This window comes from Marmota flaviventris, chromosome 2 (genome assembly GCF_047511675.1).
Source record: "Marmota flaviventris isolate mMarFla1 chromosome 2, mMarFla1.hap1, whole genome shotgun sequence".
Taxonomy (NCBI): Eukaryota; Metazoa; Chordata; class Mammalia; order Rodentia; family Sciuridae; genus Marmota; species Marmota flaviventris.
The window spans coordinates 3,346,243-3,360,903 of record NC_092499.1 but is presented as its reverse complement, the minus strand read 5'-3'; the positions used below and the strand labels follow the sequence as shown (position 1 = coordinate 3,360,903).

The window sequence follows — 14,661 nt, the reverse complement described above, 5'->3', positions numbered from 1 at the left end:
TAATGAACTTATAGATTATGAAGTAAGACCAAACATAACTATTTTAAATTTTACAAAGAATAAAATGAACTCTCCTTCACATTCTATCAACAAATATGAAATGATACTGGGTTAGTAAATATCTACCAGGAAACATGCTAAGGATCCAGACAGACAAGGCCCCTCTTCAGCTCAGAACAGAGCCAAACTGGTCAGCTGGCACCTTGCAGCTACAGTCACAGGCAGGCAGGGGTAGGTGGGGCTGCGACACTAACCTTTACCTAAGGCTTCAGGTGCAGCATCTGGTGCCTTCTGAAACACCCAGATACCATCTTCCTCACCTTTTTCTGGCTGTCTTCCTCACTGACATAAGTCCCAGGAGGGCAGGTCTACCGCACCTGGTTGTCCACGACTCCCCAGGCACCTGGCGTGAAGGTGGAGCTCAGTAAATACAGTCCACTGTGTATGCTATCTGTAACGCTCACAATGACCAACTGTCACAAAGAGACTACCTTCCCCTCAAGGAGGGCTTGCTTTTTTCCTATAAGAATATATTGAACATCTTGGGACAGTTTTCACCCCAAAAAGTTGAATAAAAACTCAACCGTAGCCCTGACCCTAAACCTAACCCTAACCCATTCCTTCATGATGCAGACCCAATTGAACTTCTCTTAATGACCTAAAATCTAATGAATTCAACACTCAAGGGTTACCACTGTCAAACATAATGTCCAAACTGCAAGGAAAATTAGAACCCAGTACTCTCTTCAAACAGGAAAGGCTTTGCCAGGAAGTGAAGGTGGAAGGAGGACCTTTTGATGAAAATCATTGTGAAATGAGAAACTGATGACCCCTTTATCTCCTTCTTGTTTACCAAGAAAGGAAATAAGAGTAGATTAGCTGGATGGGGGCAGGATAGTCAGAGGAAGGAGGGCTGGGGCTGGGTCCCAGGGCAGCAGCCCACAGGAAGGCAGGAGAGATGTCCCACTTCCCTCTCTCCAGCTCCAGCTGTTGGCCTCCCTCTGGATTTGGCTGGACTGTTCCTCCCACCCCTGTCTCTTCAGTTCTTGCCTCAGCACCTTTGTAGTCACATCAATACATTTAGACTTGGAAACAGTCTTAAAGATTATCTGGTACAAATAACACATTTACCATGAAGATCAGGAGCCCTAGGAGCTGGGCTGGGTCTCAGTGGCACAGTGCTTGCCTAGCACGTGTGAGGCACTGGGTTCGATCCTCAGCACCACATAAAAATCAACAAACAACATAAAGGTATTGTGTCCATCTCAACTAAAAAAAATTTAAAGAATTTTAAAAAAGAACCAGGGGCCCTAAAGGTCACTGTCATGCAGAGGGCAAGAGGGACAAAAGTAAACTTCACTCAATGGCTCCCCACCCCTGAGAATACTTCCCCTTTTAACAGTCACTCCTGCTCTGGTCCCTTTAAGAGAGCATGTTGAAAACTGCTCAAAGCAGTAACCGCAGGGTTGACTAGAATATAGGGCAACTCCGGGGGACACCTAGAGAGGACTTAGTCAGGCCTCAACTGGCAGTAAGCAGCAAGGACCCACACTTGCCTGGTCCTGTGCTGGATTCTCCTGCAGAGAGATTAAGGCCAGAACAGCACCCAGGGGCTAGCCAGGGAACACAGCCGGCAGTAAAATGAAGTGGACAGGTTCACCTTGCTGAATGCACAGCTAAGGCTCCTATGAGCACAGGCTGAGGGTCAAGTTCTTGGCCAGCCTGAGAAGGAAAAGCAAGCACTCCACAGACCCATTTTAGAATGAATTTACAGTTCCAAAACACATCCAGTTCGGGCTGCTGATAACCTACATAAAGTTTCTGGAAAATGTGCTCAAATTAAAAAAACAAGTTCTCTTGTTTCAATAACTAAGATGTTTTACGAACTGACAGCACTCTCCATCACAAGCAGCCAGGCAGTCACGAATGTGTCATCAGGAACCACAAGTTGGAGGAAACGGACTCTTCCAGAAGCATCCAGCAAAGCTCTCTAAATTCAAACTCTCCCACTCAGGCGGATGGCAGAACTATAATGCTTATAAGGACAGACATTAAATTTTAACTGAATACAACATGAGATTTTAGAGGACTGAAAAGAAAGCCCTTTAATAATATTCTGAGACAGAAGCCAAGTGGGGTTCAGATCAGGCAGTGAAAGTCCAACAGCCAGGGAAGGGAGGCTGCACCCAGCCAATGCCAGACTAGGAAACCTTCATTCCAAGCTGAGGCCATGGTGGGAGGATGGGGGTACCACGAGCCTCACTTACACTTGTCTCAAGACTACGGGGGCTGGGAATGCCTGATTTCCTCTTTGCCTTCTCTCAAACCAGACAGACTGAATGTTTCTCCATTCTTTCCCATTTGTGGGCTTGCTCTGTCATTACCAGAATAAAATCCTACGACCTCACCTCTGCCTATCACTCTGAGGTGTTCTGTCATCCTGTTGGAAGGTGGTCTGTCCCCACTTGAAGCCCCCAGTCAAAGAGGAAGCAGTCCCCAGTACTCCTGGGAACCATATGCAGCACTGCCCTCTGGAAGTCCTTTGGCAAAGCAAAGAGCCTATGCAAAGCAACATAACCTTCACAACATAAAGCCAGGTCCCCTGCTGCTGTGAACAAAAACACGTTTTAGTTTAAAATTTATTGCAGGGCTAAGGGTAGAGCACTTGCCTAGCATGTGTAAGGCCCTGGGTTTAACCCCCCAACACCACAAAAAAATTTTAAAAATATGTACGTGTATTATGTATGTGTACTCACACACAAACACATTCTAAGTGTATGACAGTGACTTGAAGGACAGAGCCAATGGCATCATTCAAGTCACAGAAATGCTGCAAAGACTTTATCACAAGGACCCCACTCTTCTTGTTGCTACACAATAACGTGGCCAGCTTCCAGGCCACCTCTTTTGCGAGCCACTAGGAGCATCCTGTCTACCTACATCCTAAATGTAAGAAAAAGGAAAATCAGAAGTAAAGAATAAGTGCTAGTTAGCCAGTGGCTGAAGAGCTTAGAGAAGGTTTAAATAATTATTATTATGGTGTTTTTACAACATCTATTTCACTCTAGGTTCCCCAGACCAAATGTGGCAGACCTACAGTGTATCCCACCCAGCAGGGCACCTGAACTTAGAAGTCAGGCTGCTCCACTGGCAGCATCTCCCTGTCAGCCAGCCACATGATATGCTGCCAAAAGTCAGGCAGGTACAACTGCCCTGAGTATAAGGGGGTGGTTTTAGAAATGGAATGCCCAAATTCAGAGCAGTGGAGGCAGCAACACCTGGGAACTTGGGAGAAGGTGCATCTCCTTATCCTTCTTGGGACCTATGGCACTGGAACCCAGGAAGACTGTGTTTAACAGACCCTCAGTGTCAGCCGGACACACACTCACATCTGAGAAACTCTGGGTGAGGAACAGAGCTACCCAAGATCACCACTACTGAGTGGAAGGCACATCCTGTGCAGCAGGGGCTGGAGCCACTCCATCATTGAGCATGGCCTCTCTGAGGTTGTCTCCTCACCTGCAAGCTGGAGCAACAAACAGCCTGCACCTCAAGGATCTCACTGGGTGTACTCAGCTAGGTGATCCCCACAAAGTGTTCAGCTCTGTCCAACAGAGTAAGCTCTCAAGGATTACTGGGTCACATTTTGTCTGATCAGTTATGTTAGTAAATATGTCACATTTAACAATAAGTAAACAAACATACCACAGAATCCAGCCAATTCACCAAAGAAGGTGCCCTGGTTATAAACAAGCACCTCCAGGCAGGTCACAACACAGTGGACACGTAAGCACCACATAAGAACTGACACGCCATACCCTGAAAGGGCCCTATGTGGGTGGGCCCTAGGGGTGGCCATTGTTGAAGAGCAGCCCTTGGGCAGCAGGGCTACAGTGAGCATGGCACCTCCAGTGGGCTAGGTCAGGGGCAGGCTGTCTCTGATCCCTACCTAAATCAGCATTTCTACTGCCTTCCCACAGGCCCAGAGGTGAAGGTGACCTGCATCTGGGGTGAGGGTTCTAAGGGAGTGGCAGGAGCATCTTATCATTCCACCCACCATCACATTTCCACACAGGTGGCTACTTTCCTTGTTCTTTATAAATTTGGAACATGAAAGGTCACTGAAAGTCACATCTCTGCCACTGCTGCCTACTTCCTAGCCTTGCTCACAGGCTTCTCCTCACAGTGAGGCAGAAGTAAAGTGCAGTCACTGAAGCCATGGGTGGAAGAACACAGAAGGGTCTCTTACCCCACTGTTTGGGGGAAAATGGGGTAACAAAAATTTTTGAAAAAAATGCACATTTTCCCCTATAGTAAGTAGAATTTTAGATTTAAGAGTTTTAATTCTCTATTGTTTGTCTGACCTCATTTTAATGAGACAGGTCCAAAACAAGCCTCAGCAGTGCACGAAGAAGAAACAGTGACACCTGGATGTGGAACATTTCCCACACATGTGTACCGAAAGACCCAGAGCCGCTGGGCTGCCAGCAAATGAAGCCAGGAATCAGGGTGTGCACTGAATACGCTCCCCATCTGCCAGTAAGACAAGTAAGGCCCTGAGACCCCATTGCACAGAGCTGCTTGGCCCCAGGAGGATGTGACTAATGTGGGCCCTGGGCCCTTCCCCTAACGCCGTGGGCGGTCAGGATGCTCCTAGACAGGCAGGAGTGGCAGGGAACACAGTGCCCACTACCTACCGAGAGGGTACCAAGCCTCGCCAGAAAAGCCATTTCCAGCCTCCCTGAATCTTCTAAGCTACATTCTGCTTTTGGGATAACAGGATTACACCAGCCAGGACAGATACAAGGAAAAAAGTCCTAGGTTTCTGTACCCTCTAATGTAGGCCATGCTAAAATATAACTCAGCAAGAAACATCATAATTTAATATGGCATCATCGCTTCTCGGCCTTTTGGCTAAGATCAAGTGTAATATGGCATCTTGACTGTTTCTTTCACTAAAATTTTCAGGATGAAGTCCTTGTTTTTTCCAACACTGTTTAACTTTCTAAGGCCTTTCAATAATCTTTCTAGTTTTTCTCCAAACCACAAATCTCCCTAGCCCTCTTCACCTACATCACCCTTCAAATTCAACAATCATGAAGAAATGTATCATCTGGAATCACAGTCCAGTAGGTCAGGCTCTGTGGGGACGAACCCGGAGCTGCCTGCAGTCGCCTTCTTCCAGGAAGCGTCACTCAATAATGACCCAAGGACCTGCTTTCTTGTTCTTCAACACTGGAGCTGAGGAGCAGGCTCCTGTGCCGAGTTAGTTTAGCCCACAGTCACCGAGGAAAGCTCGCAGGGCTCCCATACCAGGCCCACCCAGGTTAGCAGAGGGCAGAAGCAGAACAGATCGGGAGCCAGACAAACACCAGAGCATCTCTAAGGAGACAGCCACAGGGGTGCATTTTATGGCATGGGAATTTTATCCCCATAAAGCTGTTTTAAAAAGACAGAAAAGAAATAAGCAGGAGGAGAGATTATATTTTTTTTAAAAGGGGAATGCGGAGGAGAGAGAGGAGGAAAAGCTTTGTGAGGACACAGGGATAGACCTGTGAGCAAACACCTGCAAAGAGTTCACATTTCAGTAAAGACGGAGAAGAAACATTAAATAGAAGGAACACATAGATTGCACAGGAAGGAGTTAGCCTTGCAGCTAACAGAAAAGGTGGGGATGTGGAATGAAGGGGGGGGGGCAGAGTGGGACACATACTGCCAGTTGCCTGTAGGGACAAAAGCCATGGAGGTGGTGAGAATGGGCAGACCACCTGTATTTGAAAGGCAGAACCCCTAGGTATGCTGCACAACTGGCCCTGCAGTGTGACAACTACCCAGTGCACTGGTCTGAGTGACCAGGAGTGTGGAGTTAGCCACAACTGAGATGGGGAGGGAATCTGCAAGTGTGGATTCCCCAAAGAAGCCTAGGTACAGGGTGTACAATAGGGCTGAGGTCAGGAGCCAGAGTCACCCAGGGAGTCAGTAGAGATAGGAGAGACCAAGGACTAAAACCTGGGGTGCCTGACACCAGAGAGAAGAAGGAACCAGGAAGGTGGGGGGCTCCATCTTGAAGGCAGGTAGGGACTGAGAACTACCTACTGGTTTCTGCCATGGAGACTTGACAAAAGCAGCAGTTTTGAAGGATGTGGGGAGACAAAAGTCTGATTAGACTGAATTTGAGACTGAGAGGATGGAGTGAGGGCAGCAAGGGCAGACAACTATAAAGTTTACTGCAAAAAACACAAAGTGTTTTTGCAACGGCACACACCTATAATCTCAGCTACCAAGGAGGCTGAGGCAGGAAGATCACCACCAAGTTAGAGGACAGCATGGGCAATTTAGCAAGATTGTCTCAAAATAAAATTTTAAAAAGGGCAGGGGTGTTGATCGGGATGTAGCTTAGCGGTAGAAGGCTTGCCTAGCAAGTGAGAGGCCTGAGTTTAATCTCCAATACTGAGAAGGCAAGACCCACAAAGTACAGATGAGAGGCTTGCAAGCATTTTCACCAAATGTTTGTTTAAAAAAAAAACCAAGGCATTGGTCTTAGAATGGAGGCAAAGTCAGTTCATTCCTAACCTGGCCAACTCAGACAACATCAGACTGGCCAACTCACCCAACCAAGCACGGGTTGCGACAGATCACAGTAACAAGCAGCTCATTTCCATGTACCTAGATGCCAACAATAAACCATCACATCAAATTCTAGGGTTTCAAACAAACTTCAAAAGGCCATCAGCAGAACATAGCCACCTCCTGAAGGGGAACCCTGATGGCCCTCAATCTGCCTGTGAGGGCATGTGAGCAGGTGGTGCCTCTCTAGGCACAGCTCACCTGCCATGGTTCCTGGCTCCCACAGCAGGAAGTTCTTTGGTGAGTAGCTGGTTTCCAGACACCAGTAGAACAGGAACTACACAGATACAGCCAATTTTTTATTTGGTATAAATCAATGGTTCTACTCATTATTTTTTCTCCCATTTTCTTAACTTTCATTACTTTGAATAAAAGTTAATTTTTTTTAATAAACATTTTTTTAATTAGTTGTCAATGGGTTTATTTACTTATATGTGGTGCTGAGTCTCAAACCCAGTGCCTCACACATGCTAGGCAAGTGCTCCACCACTGAGCCACAACCTCAGCCCAAAAGTTAATTTTGATTAAAAAATATATATATTTATAAACACACAATGTTACTAAGCCAACTACTAGGATGATACGTACGTATTTTGGTAATACACAGATTTCACAGAACACTAAATGGAGGCATTCTGGATCTTATATAGTGGAGTCGGGACTCTCATTAGTTCAGCAAAATAGGATGGCAGCCACGCTAAAGAGATGACTCTCTATAATTCCAAATCTTGTTTGGGAACTAGATAACTGGAATTGTGGTGACTGACTAGTTTCCCCCACATTCTACACAGTTCTTTTAAAGGATAAAGCATCATTACAGACTGTTCCCCAAAACAGCAGGCAGCACCAATGGGGGACAGGCCCCATCTCTAGAAGGGCAATGTGGGAAAGGAGGTTGGCCTCTGCGAGGGAATGGATGAGAAATGAAGAATGACCTCCTCCCTGCCTCCCAGCAAGAGGCTGGGCCATCCAAATATACATAGAGAAGTCCCCCACATCGGAAGGCTGGGACCAAAAGGAAGAGAACCATTTGCACCTCTTCTTCCCACAGTGCCTTGCGTAGAGAGGTCTCTGCTGCTAGATGGAGGATAGAGGAGCTCTGGGCTTTGGCCACTGGAGATCCATGACAGAATAAGACTGCCTCTCTTCCTGTTTCTCACTCTGGGACTGGAGACTTGCTAAATGTTTCTAGTGGACAGTAGTCACAGGACTTAGGACAAATCACTGATAACATGGCATTTACTAAAGACACTCAACCAAGATTAACAGTAAAGTACCAGTTCTCAAAGCATCAGCAAATTAATATGATTCCAGGGCAATCTTCATTTCAGTAATCCAGAGAAACTTTGATAATCAAAAATGTATACCCACTAGTTAGGGTTAATCCAAATTTATAACATGGCCCTTCCTGTCTGACAGGCACGAGAAAGCAGGACCTTGACTTAATAAAATCTGCTTTTTACTCTTTTATGTCCCACACATTCAATAAGCATCAAACCCACCCCTTTGCTGATGGCAGCTACCACTTTCTGAACACCTACACTATGCCAAGGATGTCATGTACAATATCCAAAACATGCAGGACAGATACTATCCCTTTCTGAAAATTAAGCCAGCTGAGGAACACAGGCCCAAGTTCATAACACATAGTATTTTTACCCTTTTGTTATTTGTTTCATATACATATATGATTTTTATTGTAATATCAAGAATTTTACAACCGGGTACAGTAGCACACACTGTAATCCCAGCAGTCTGAGAGGCTGAAGCAGGAGGACCAAGAGTTCAAGCCAGCCTTAGCCACTTAACAAGGCCCTAAGCAACTCAGTGAAACACTGGCTCAAAATTCAAAAAAGGGCTGGGGATATGGTTCAGTGGTTGAGTGATCCTGGATTCAATCCCTAGTACCTGCCCCCCAAAATTAACTATTTTTCATGTTGTTCTTAACCTCCTATACTAGATAATCTATTATCAAAGATGTTTTTATGCCATTGTTATGAATTCAGAGAAGCACAGTGTTTTTCTACACAGTAGAACAATGGCCACTTCTCATTTTGAGCCAATCTTCTGAGGACCTGACAGTGGCAGTCAGTGTCCTTTCAGTTTAGGTGAACCGCATGGTTCATGTCCTTTGAAAACTGGTAATCCAGTTTCTCCTCTAAACATGACGTCTGACAGCCTTCCATTCCACATTTGCGGAGGCAGCTTGGGGGCTACCACAGGTGTGCCTAGGACCTAGGAGCTGTCCCAGGCAACACCAAGAGGAGGCGTGAATGTGTCTCCAAAAAAGATATACACAGGACTGTCCACAACAGCTCTGCACCTGTGGTCAGAAACTGCAAAGAACCCAGAAGTTCACCAACAGAAGAACAGACGCTCTGTGGTGCTCTCACGACGACCACTATCACCACACCTGAGAAAGCAAGAACAAACTCAAGTCATGCACAACAGGGCCGGCCATGTCTGGGAATGTGGTATGAAACCAAGGAAATCAGACACATGGCACTGCACGATTCCAGTGCTCAAAGCACAAAAACCAGACACAGTCCAAAGGTAATTCCACAGTGAAGAGCTGTCTCCTCAACAAGGGGCATGAGGACACAAGGGCAGCCATATGCTAGAGTCATGGACCCTGCTTCATGTCCAACTAGAAACATTGACATAAAATGAAGACCTGAAACTGGAGACACTCAGAAGAAAACATACAAATCCAAAAGCATGAACAAAAAAATAACAGACAAGTCAGGCTGCATCAAAACCAAAAACATTTGTTTTTGAACTAAAATTACTAAATGTGGAAAAAAATGTCCAAAAAACACCATTAAGAAAGTGAAAAGACAAAATCAACAACAAAAACCCAGACATCTACCAGGCACAGTGGCACACACATATAATCCTAGAAGCCAGGCACCCCTGAGTTCAACCCCTACTACCAACATACTAACACACACACACACACACACACCAAAAACTCCCAAAACAACAACCCAGACACATGTGGTATGGGTCACAGCAGATCTTACCACTGGGGGGAAGGTAAGTGTCACAATGGGACCTGCTTGGATACATAATTCTTTCAGTCATTTATTCAAAATATATTAAAGACATTTAAAAGATCTCACTGAAATGAAGAAACAGACATAAGAGCTAGGAGCAAGCTCTGGGGGTAGAACTGTCAGGACCGGTCCTAGGATAAAGGGCAACTGAGAGATCACCTGAGAAGTAGAGGAAAGCAAGGCAACAAGGTGCGACCACTGTGATGCTGCCATCATCCCAGGGGACTCTCTGTTCTGCTGCTTGCTCAAAGACCACTGGAGAAGCTGCTCTGGGGACACACACCCGTCTACAGGACACTCAGCAGGTGCATGGCCTCCGCTCTTGCCCGCCCCATGCAGCTATGAGCTGAGCCAACATGCCTCCAGGCAGGCCTGCACCTCCCATCTGTCTTCCTTCCACTTTTGCCTCTCAGGATTCTCTCAGCCTCTCAGGATTCACTTTTGCCTTTCAGGAATTCAGGACTCCTATCCTCAGAGCTCAGGGGCTGCCTTCTGCAATCACTCAAACACGGACCTCACTTGAATGAAGAGAGACCCTGTACTCCCAAGATGCTTCTCCAACCTCCTCCCCTCTGCCTCATGGCTGGGGCTTGTGACCCACACATATGGGGCAGAAGCTTCAATCTGAATATAAATGTGAATTCTCGCTTAACATGACTTTAAAAAAAATCCATTCAACTAGAAAACACTAATAAAAAGAAAAACAAGTTTATGCTGGTTATTTTTTAAAATTCTAGCTTATATCCTGGGGACCAACAGAAAGTCTAAGCTGCTAAACCTGCATGTACCAATCTTCACCAATGTTCTTAGTAAGTGCCCAGAGCCCAACAGTGAATTATCTACGTCTGCCTGATAAACTTTCTGAACTGGACAGCTAATATACTATAGCATATAAAAGCAATCATTTTAATAGAAATTCTTCTCTTAACCAAAAACTCCAAGCTTTTACTGTGTTTAGTGACTAGCTCTGTGTTTCTGCATAAGAAATAAGTGCATGGAGGGGAAAAAATTTTTCTTCCAAAATTGTATGAACCTGCTAGAATCTAATCCACTGCCAGACACCTGAAGCTACAGGGAATAGCAGTGGCCAGACATGGAGGTAAGAATAAAAACAGTGATTCACAGCCCCATATCTAACCGGCTTCCAGGTGCTTCTTCTTAACCAATCACCAAGCATACAGCTCGGAGGGAAGACTAAGCTTCTTTCCAAGAGCAGAAATAAGGAGCAGCCCCGCCCTGTCTCGCTTCACATGCCCACCCAGGCCACTGTTACCTTGACTGCTGTCACCAGGTCAGCCCTTGGGGGCAGACCTCTAGGGTCTCCCAGCATAATAAAATTTAAGGTGGAAAAATGTCCTTTTTTTTCCTTGTTCCTTTTTTTTTTTTTTTTTTTGGTAATACTGGGGACTGAACCCCTAGCACAGTTTTCTACCTCTGAGCTAAATACCCAACCTTGTTATTTAAGACAGGGTCTCACTAAGTTGTCCTAGCTAGCCTCAAACTCTTGATCCTCCTGCCTCAGACTATCAAAGTAGTTGGGATTCAAGTTGTGCACCACCACACCTGGCCAAGAAAAAAGTCATTTTCAAAGCACTTAACCTACAGAAGAATCTACCTTTTTTGAGAAAGAGGCATATAACAGTGTTTCAGTAATCCTGAAACACTTTTTAAATGCTGTTTGTTTTAGCCTCAACTTAAAAAAATTAAAATTTAATTTGCCCAGACTGTGCGCCACTCTCTACCACATTAAATGTTATGTCACATTATCCAACTGAACCTATGCATTGGATACCTTTTTTAAATAAGTAAAACCCTCCGTGCTTGATATTTTCTCAGTAATATAAAAATGTCAGCGTAAAGGAAATTAAACTAAAAGGGAAAATTATCCAGACACTAAGCAGACAAATAGAGTAAGTGTCCTGCTGTCCTTTTCTCTTAGTCTGCCATCCCCCAAATAAACACATGCACAAACAGGAAAAAAGAAGGATGTTTTTATGTCAGACCTTTCAAAGTGTTATTTTGATTTCATATAGCACTTAATGAACTGAGAGCTATCTCTCCCTACCAGATGCCTGGAAATGAGACACTGAAAACCAGGCAAATGAAAAGAGCTTTCCAAATAATGAACACAATTTTAGTGAAAGCTTGGCCAATATTTAACATATTTTTTAAATTTTCATTTACTTATTTATTTTGGTAGTTGTAGATGGACAGCATGCCTTTCTTTTTATATGTGCTAAGGATCCAACCCAGTGCCTCACACATGCTAGGCAAGTGCTCTGCCACTGAACTACAGCCCCAGTCCCTGCTTAACATATTTTAAAAGGACATCTAGCTTTATGAAGACTGCATTTGCTTCTATACACCAAAAAGAGCTGTCAAAAGTGCTACTCCTTAAACAAAGGCTTCAAGAAAAATAAGACTTCTAGTACAAGTGTACCTTGATTACAATCCCCGTACTGTACAGAATGTCCCTACGTGCATACCACACTGGTCCTTCTCCAGGTGCCCAGCAGGAAGCAGCTTGGGGTGGGGTGGGGCCTTCAGGAGCACAGCATCTGCATGGCCTCATTTGCCTATAGATCTCTAACCTCTCCAAGAGCCAGCAAGGAAAAACATCAGAGCTGGATGTACGTGAGCTCACACACACAGATGAGTATCAATTTGTTCCTTAAGTTCAAATAAAAACCACAAAGTTCAAGAGTACATTTAAATAGCTAAGTCCTTGCTAATGTGGACCTCAAAGAGTCTCCAAGGAACAGCTATTATATTGTATACACAACTTGCAGAGCAGGGAAGTTTCTAAGACACATGCCACAGACCAGGCTGCTGGAGCTCCACGCAAGGAGCATAATGTCTCCCAGTGTCCACAGGGCAGCGGCAGTGCTGCTACAGCCAGGACTAGACAGTACTACACACGTTTCTCTCATTACCCAAGTCCCCTCTGCTGCCTCAGAAAGGGGCTGAGGTTTGGCCAATCATCCCCCAATGCAGTTGGCAGTCCCACATTCACCTGGCTACAATCTCCTCCCATCCCCACAGATGCAAACCCTAGAGGACTGTCCCTTGGAATAGTCTCACAAAGCTGAATAAAGGCCTGCCAAATACTCTTCAGTGTCTGTGATGACTCCATGAGACAGGAGGATCCCAGCATGCTGCCCTAACACCTTATCAGTGAGCACCTGGCCAACACCAAGAGACTGAGGGCTGGAAGAAGAGGAAAGGCTCTGCAGGCAGTTCCCATCCCACCCCTCTAGGGCCTGTCCACTGGTTCCTCTAATACACCCTGGGTTTACCTGGCACCAATGAGCTGACCCAGCCAAGATCCCAGACCTCCACATTGCACATACAGTTCTCCAAAATTCCAAGAGGCAGAGTGATACCACTCAGAGGAAGATACCTGAGTGCACGTCTCTAGGTGTCCTCTGGGGTATGCCTGCCTTGGAAGGTCCCAGCTAGACAAGGGGAGGTATCTGGGGAGCCAGACTGGGATACATGGTCTAGAGATGGAGAGAGGGAAGCAACTCCAGGAACATACCTTGGAGGACACAGAACTGGCTGTGGGATTTTTCTGAAGTTCTGCAGAATAATGCATAGTGCATGCTCCTTTCCCAGTACTAGACCCTTTCAGAAAAGCCTGGTCTAATGGAAACTGGAGCAAGGCATAGAGCCCAGCTGTCTGCCCCTCCTTCTATTTCCTGGGTCTTCTCCATGTCTTTTTTTTTTTTTTTGGGGGGGGGTGGGGGTGGATCAGGGATTGAACACAGGGGTACTCGACCACTGAGCCACATCCCCAGCCCCATTTTGTATTTTATTTATAGACAGGGGTCTCACTGAGTTGCTTAGCACCTCATTTTTGCTGAGGCTGGCTTTGAATTCACGATCCTTCTGCCTCAGCCTCCTGAGCTGCTGGGATTACAGGCATGCTGCCCACGCCTGGCCCTGTCCATGCCTTCTGAGACGTGCTCTCACCTCTTAACCTTCCCATGCTCAGGTCCCTGGAACCCAACCAGAATCCCCACCACCATGCACCACTCTCCAGTGGTGGACCCTGCAGCCTGCTCTACGCCTGCCCTTCATCCACTAACTCAGTCAAATGTCACCTGAGGGAAGCCACCTTTTTATTCCCCTAGTGAGAGAAGCATGCTGAACCCTGGGTGGGTGACTTTTTATTTCTATTCCCTGCAGCTCACAGGCCTCTCCAGAAGATGGAGGACCTGCTTGGACACCCCGAGGGCCCAGCGTCCATTGCCCCAGTGCCCTATACCGAGGATACATACCACAGGGTGAGGAGACACTCCTAGACAACACAATGGGGAAAACAATCAGAAAGGGGCTGGCTCTCCAAATACAATGCAACTAAGAGCAAAAGCAGAATGAGCCACATGTGGCTTGAGGAAAAGGAAAGAACATGAAGCTGATTTTCTGCTGTGATAATGTGATAAGGCTCTTTATGAAGACTGCATTTGCTTCTACACACCAAAAAGAGCTGTCAAAAGTGCTACTCCTTAAACAAAGGCTTCAAGAAAAATAAGACTTCTAGTACAAGTGTACCTTGATTACAATCCCCGTACTGTACAGAATGTCCCTACGTGCATACCACACTGGTCCTTCTCCAGGTTCAACCAACATGAATCTACCCTTCAGATTCATTGCAAGGGTAGGTGGGGTGGCTCAGTGGTAGAGTGCTTGCCAGCATGCTCAAAACTCTGGGTTCAAATCCCAGGACCATTAAAAAAAAAAAAAAAAATGCCAGTTGGATGTGTGGGCCAAGGAGGAGGTGGCTCCATGGTTAAGCTCAGGAGCCCTGACCCAACACAGGAGCCAGAAGAGAGGTGATAACAGATTTACCCAACCCTCAGTCCCAAAGGACCCACATGGACACCATTCAGGCTCTGGAGCCCCACAGGTACTCAGAGAATCTACCCTGCCTGTTTTAATTCAACTTAATCCTAAATATCCCACAAGGTATACTAGG

At 45.9% G+C, this 14,661-nt stretch overlaps 1 protein-coding gene and 1 pseudogene across 2 annotated transcripts in view; one reads left to right on the top strand and one right to left on the bottom strand.

The window, feature by feature from the left end:
- Cdc42bpb (CDC42 binding protein kinase beta) overlaps positions 1-14,661 on the bottom strand; it is a 92,245-nt gene that overhangs the window by 62,247 nt on the left and 15,337 nt on the right. The window lies entirely within an intron of this gene.
- LOC114101659 (U2 spliceosomal RNA) lies at positions 4,895-4,980 on the top strand (annotated as a pseudogene).